Source organism: Rosa chinensis, chromosome 4 (genome assembly GCF_002994745.2).
Source record: "Rosa chinensis cultivar Old Blush chromosome 4, RchiOBHm-V2, whole genome shotgun sequence".
NCBI classification, from domain to species: domain Eukaryota; kingdom Viridiplantae; phylum Streptophyta; class Magnoliopsida; order Rosales; family Rosaceae; genus Rosa; species Rosa chinensis.
In genome coordinates, this window is record NC_037091.1 from 44,253,042 (window position 1) to 44,259,430 (window position 6,389).

General features: G+C 38.5%; 1 long non-coding RNA gene across 1 annotated transcript; it reads left to right on the top strand.

The window, feature by feature from the left end:
* Positions 1-243: 243 nt before the first annotated feature.
* On the top strand, positions 244-5,078 carry LOC121052905. Its single transcript, XR_005810196.1, has 4 exons — positions 244-2,089; positions 2,192-2,358; positions 3,541-3,682; positions 4,132-5,078. It is a non-coding gene; the product is annotated as an uncharacterized LOC121052905 (long non-coding RNA).
* Positions 5,079-6,389: the final 1,311 nt, after the last annotated feature.

The window sequence follows — 6,389 nt, forward strand, 5'->3', positions numbered from 1 at the left end:
AATGCAAAATTATACTATCAATAAAATACATGAAATCGGGCGTGGGACTGAGCCTCCCAGCTAGGCTGAGTTCCAAACCACTTAAAAAAAAAAACAATCTAATTTGTAATTCCTTTCCTTATAAGGAAAAAAAAAATTAAGAAAAACAGAAATTGTAAGAATAAAATAAAGAAAATATGACTGGAGGTGATTTGTTTTTCAAGTGGTGCCAGGAAATGGACAGTTGGACGCAAAAGCTTTTGCCCATCATGTTGGAGTTGCCACACTCCCGCGAAGGACGTGGGAAACACGCTTGGTAAGGGTAACTTAATATTCATGGACAGAACTGGGGGGATCAAATGTTTGAGCTTTGGGTGTAACTGGCCGGGATTCTCTGTTGGGAAGGGTTGTGAGAAAGTACGAGATTACTTTAACAAATAACATGTTTGTGTATGAATATTGCTGTTGAAGAAGCCTAACATCTTCCTCTAGAATGCGCCCCTTGCGCTTGAAGACAGAAGATCAGTACTTCTCTTCCGTCGTGCTGGCGTGTCCTCATGATGCAGTCGTCGGACGGGATTACCTCACTTACGATGGCGAGAGATATGGCTTTAGGGAGTAGTTTGGTGGAGGAGATTGCGGTGGCTGGAGGTCTCGTGTACATTCTCGGTGGCCAGGCTGCTCCAAGTTTTTGTGGCGCGCGGGCACACACATATATAGGGGCTAGTGAAATACATCATAAACTGATCCAGTGAATCAATTCTGAATGTGGTTCTATTTATCATCAATTTTGCCCTGCCTCAACTATTTTGAGTTTTGTACATTGTACCTAATAATGAATAATCTGCATTTTTAATTTTTTTTTTTTTTATCGGAATTGCACTCGGATATACGATATACCTAGGCACTCTGTATGAAACTTGTGCGTTGCTATTGGCCCGTCCCTTTTCAAAACAGGGCGGGAATTCTCTACATTGAAATCGATTCAATTTTGGTGTAATTAAGAGACTTTAAGTCACTAACTACAATTTATGAACCATTTCAATCGTGACCTCTGTTCTAAAATCTTGCGCAACAGTTTGATTAGCATGTATGCCAAATGCGGCTCCATTTCCGGCGCCGAATCGTTGTTCCGCTTGTTCTGAGCCGGACCCGGTTTCCTGTAATATCATGGTTGCTGGGTATGTGAAATCTGTTGACTTGGACAATGCACGCCAGATGTTTGATAAAATGCCTATGAGAGGTTGTGTCTCGTATACTACTATGATAATGGGTCTTTCTAGAAATGGGTTTTGGAGGGAAGCTGTTGAGGCTTTTAGGGATATGAGGAATGCCGGTGTGATGCCGAATCAGCTGATATCAAACTCAATTCAATAACATTCATCGGAGCCCTAAGTGCTTGTTGCCATTCTGGTTTGGTGGAGGCCGGAGAGAGGTATTTTAAGAGCATTATGGTTGAAAAGAATGTATACCACATTCAACCAAACATTAAGGATTATGGTTGTATGGTGGATCTCCTGGGTAGAGCACATTATTGGCCGCAAGTACAACACAAGGGAATCTAGAAATAGGAGAAATGGCTGAAAAGAATTTGAAACTGTTGGATCCATCTCATGGGGCAAGTACGGTTCTCATGTCCAACCTACTTGCAGATGCAGGGAAATGGGAGGAAGCCTCTTTGGAAAGGCGAGTAATGCAGAGCCTAAGACTAACGAGATCACCAGGGCACAGTGATGTTGTTCAGTAAGGGTAACTTAAATATCGAGTTTGGTTTCTAAGAATCCTGCTAGGAGATATGCTTAAGCTGGCAAGAAAAACCAACTTCGGTGGATGGAAGGAACCGAATTTTTCATCCTGTCAGATTACCTCCAAAGTCTAAGACAAGATATATTCCAAGGTAGGTGATCGATTTAGCAACTCTTATGCACATCAAGGAAGGTTGCTTAACTTTGGTCCAGAGATCATCTGTGGGAATGGGTCCACAGATGCAGATATGCACACTCAATGTGGTATCCAGGTTCTCCGCAAAAGTTATGTACTAATCACTTTAGGGTAGTGTAGAAGCAAGCACATATGGTGGTGAACTCATGATTTCAACTGAATTCTTCATGTAATGCGTGACTAATTTTTTCTTCAATAGTGAATTATACACACAGTAATCTCCAAACTTTTCGTATCTCATTTTCCTTTATTGTTTTGCTTTATTTTACAGGAAGCTGACCAGGGACAAGAGAGATGGAAAGAGTTAAATAAACTGATGTTGTCAGTGAGCCTCTAAACGTTGGCAGGCATATGAATATCCCTAAGTGGGTACGGGGGAGTACTGCAAAGTTATTTTGGCTGATAGCTATTTCAAGAACTAATCCATGAGTTTGTAGGGTAAGTTTGATAATCACACTGCTCATGGTTTTCCTATTCCATAAACTTAGTCTACTGTATGGTATATGCTTGTCCACATATTTCTTTTAGATTAGCAAGTAAACATATTTTGCATGATTTTTAAAGTTCTTTAGGTTTCGATAGCTAATTTCAGATGATATAAACATGATTAAATAGTATGTAATTGTTTGTATGTTCCCTTATTGCTTGCTGTGATACAGTAGTCTAAGTATTTTGGTTTTAGTGCTAATTCTTTCTAGGGTTTTGTTACTGCTATTCAATGTTCTGTAGCTGATTTTATATTGATGGAGTTGAATTTACATTGTGACAACCGTTCTGATAGAATGTACAGGCTGGTTGCTAGGTAAACTGTACAACATAAAAAGGTAGAATCAAAATAAGTCACCATATTTTGTTCACTCACATGAGTATATTCCAAATCATGGTTATGTGATGAAACCCAAGAACAAATTTCATAATAAGTGGCAATATCTTCTTTTCAGTTCTCTAGGCTTGTTTCCGACTTATAGGTTTAGGATGAAAATCTGTTTTACAAGTGGAAACACATGCACTGAATACTATTTAATGTTCCTGTGAATGTTCGGCAATTGAATGCAGAAACAATTCAATGTCGGAAACAGTAACAAGTAAACTGGTCTTTAATTCAATGTTTGCACTGATCAGTGCATGAAAGGTAGCTTGGAGAAACTCTGGGTATTATAATTTCTTGTGAGTTGCGTTGAACCACCACTTGAACATTAACAAGTAAACTGGTCTTTAATTCAATGTTTGCACTGATCAGTGCATGAAAGGTAACTTGGATAAATTCTGGGTATTATAATTTCCTTTGAGTTGCCTTACTGAAATTGTATTTATGCCAGTAGCCATCTCATTCATTTGTAGTGGCTTTTGACACACTTGTGATCTTTGGAACAACGACAAAAGTTTACCGGCGAAAGAAAAATGTCCGTGCCAGGAACACAGTGCTTGGCTGTAACTTACATGCTCCGAAATTTGAATGATTACAGTATTATAGTAGCATTTCATGGATTCTAGTTCAATTCATCTTCAATTATTTGCCTCATTTCATCTTTTGTTACTTAATATTAGTAGAGATACCAATTATTTCAATTCATTTCCAATAATTTGTCTTATTTCATCTTTTTCTTAATGCTTATACAGATACCTACTCCCTTGTGTGGTTGCTTCCCTAATTCCAATTGTTGGTGGGGGTGGGACTGGCATCGGTCTCATATATATCATTAATGCCCACAGAAAAAATAGACAAGAAACCACAGCATATAGAATTGATCGATGAATGAAGGTAAGATTTGATATATTATTGTATTGCTTTGTATGTGAATACAGATTCTGGAGGGCTATGGCTTTTTTTCTTCTGCACTGGAGTGCTCCTACTTGAACTGCATCATCACATCCCCAAAAGAGGAGTTGGAATTTTTCTTCACATGTAATTCTCATAAGCATTAACTGTATTCAAATTCTCTCTTACCTCATTCCATAGTAAATTGCATTGGTAGTTTGATGTGACGTCACTTGCAAGGTCTTGCATGCCAATTCAACAATTTTGGTATCATAATGCAAAGAGCTGATTGTATTGCAATTACTTAAACAATGCTACTTTTTATTTAATTTTTTATTTATTGTAAACTGATGTTTCTGCACATTGTGAAAGTGCATGACATGAATGACTTTAAAATATAGTCAATGCGCCTATTGCAGCCTATTCTAATTTGTTCCAGTCCTTTGGTGCAGTTGATTCTGGGAAGAACAAGAGAGCCTGGGAGCAGTTATTAGAATTGAGATGGGTGCTTTTGCAACACCAGTTATAAGGTCTTTTTCCTTTGACAACAGAGTTTGATCGCTAAAGCAGGTATTCGATTAGCCCTTGAAGTTGGAATTCTACCCCTTGAAGTAGAGCCTGATAGTATGAAGGCTGGTAGCTTGGTAACCTCTAATGACTTGTGTTGGGAGAAGATAGGGGTAATTGTGGACGATATTAAATGCTGTTGAACTGTGGTGCACCCAAGGTCTGCTTCCAACCGAGGGAATGCAGCAAAGTATTTCAAGGAATGTATTGATTTCTTTTGTATTGAAATTGGGTGGAAAGAATTTCAACAAAGTTTGAGTTGCTTTAAATTCTACCGTTAGATGTAGATCTAAGAGTGGTTGAGCATAATTTCTTTGCTCATTTACTGATTAGGGCAACACCACTGCTGAGTAGGGGAACACCACTTCTTTACTGCTTTAGGGTTTATGGTCTTCCTCAAGATCTATTGAGCAAATGCATGTTAGATCACAGGAGCGAGCAGAGAAGAGAAGGTGGCTAGCTGTATGGGGACTTTGGGGAGAATTTGGAGTGATTATATACAAAGGCCCTCAAGTTCTAGAGCTTCCTAGAGGAACAAGGTGGCTAGCCCTACTCCTTGCTAAAATCCCCATTTACTCCTTGCTAAATTTCATGAAATACTGTACTTCAACGATAAAAATTTAAATATTAGTTAAATTTGTTATAACCTTTAGCTTCAGATTGTCTATCAGTTGTAACAACTATCAAGTTCCCTTACCTTTTGCAATGGCATTGCCTGATTCTTCAGAAGCTATCTGATCGCTTGTATTGTATGGTCAGGACCTTTAGCTTCTCAATTCTTGTGCTTGTATTTGTATGAGAAGGGATTTCAAGATATGAAACTAGTGCTGAATCTTTTAAAAGTAAAGCCTCTGTTGGGGAGGCCAGTCCATGTTTTCTTTTTTACTATCTCTGTTACTTTGTTAGAGCTTTCCTCTAGATATTTGTTTATTAGTCCTCTTGAATTGCTCGTTTACTGTGGAATTAATGTCTTAGCAGCTCACATTAATTGAATCATTGGTTCAACTCTTCTGAAATTTTGATATATATGAACCTGCTCAGGAAATCCCCTTCAAGCTACTATCAACATGTGCCATCCAATTTCTTGATGATACTCATGCTAGGTGCTTGACTAGTCTCCTAGCTTGTTAAGTAGTGATAAATTTCTTGTCTATAAGAATGTGGGTCTGTGGGAAAAATTTTGAAAATAATTTTTTTGTCTATAAGGATTTTTTTTATTTTTTTTTAAAGGAGTTTGGAACCCAGCCAAGCTGAGAGACTCATCTCTATGCGTGACTATACTAGAAATAGAATTATGCATCAAAGGGGGGCATAAAACCTTGACCTCAAGCCTCAGTACACATGAATTCTCAAAGAGTACATCCTAAATAATAGCAGGAGACTTATCTAACCATACATCATTTAATTGATTAAAACTAACAAGATGGGGCAAGTCTATAAGGATATTTCTTGTCTAGAAGGATATCATCTTGTTAAGGTGGAGATATCTAGTCGATGCAAAAATATCTGGTTGAGGTGGAAGTATCCGGTAGAGGCAGGAATATCTAATCGAGGAGGAAATAATTTGTAGGGGAGGAAGATCTCGAGAGAAGGGAACCCTTCAAAGAGGATTCGAGGGAGGAAAGATTTGCTCGAGGAAAAATCTGAGTGAAGTTCAACCCCTTTGAGATACAATCCATTTGAGGCATAATCCTTTTGAAGAAGAATCCTCCCAAGGTGGATGGAACAAGGCAGAATGGGTCAGCATGTTATTAGATCATTCGAGTCCGAAGCAAGCGGAAACACTTTCCCACGTTGCCCAAAGAGTGGCGTCATGAGTCCATTCATGCTTGACTTGCAGACAAGCACACCACTACAAGCATTGGTCGGGATATTCGCTCAAGCTAGCATATAAATACTTGGTGGAGTAAATATTTGAGGTAAGCAATCAACCCCATGTCCCCATCTATAGTCACTTCAACTCAAACTATTACTGACTTAGAAATCAGAGTGTCTTTTGCAGGTACTCCCTCCATTTTCAAGCTCGACTTGCCAGACGCAAAATCAAACATCATTAGTTGCTGATCAATTTCTCAACTGCAAACATTTCATTCTTGCTCTAGTTAGAAGAAATGGGTAAGGAAATCTATTACATAATTTTTTC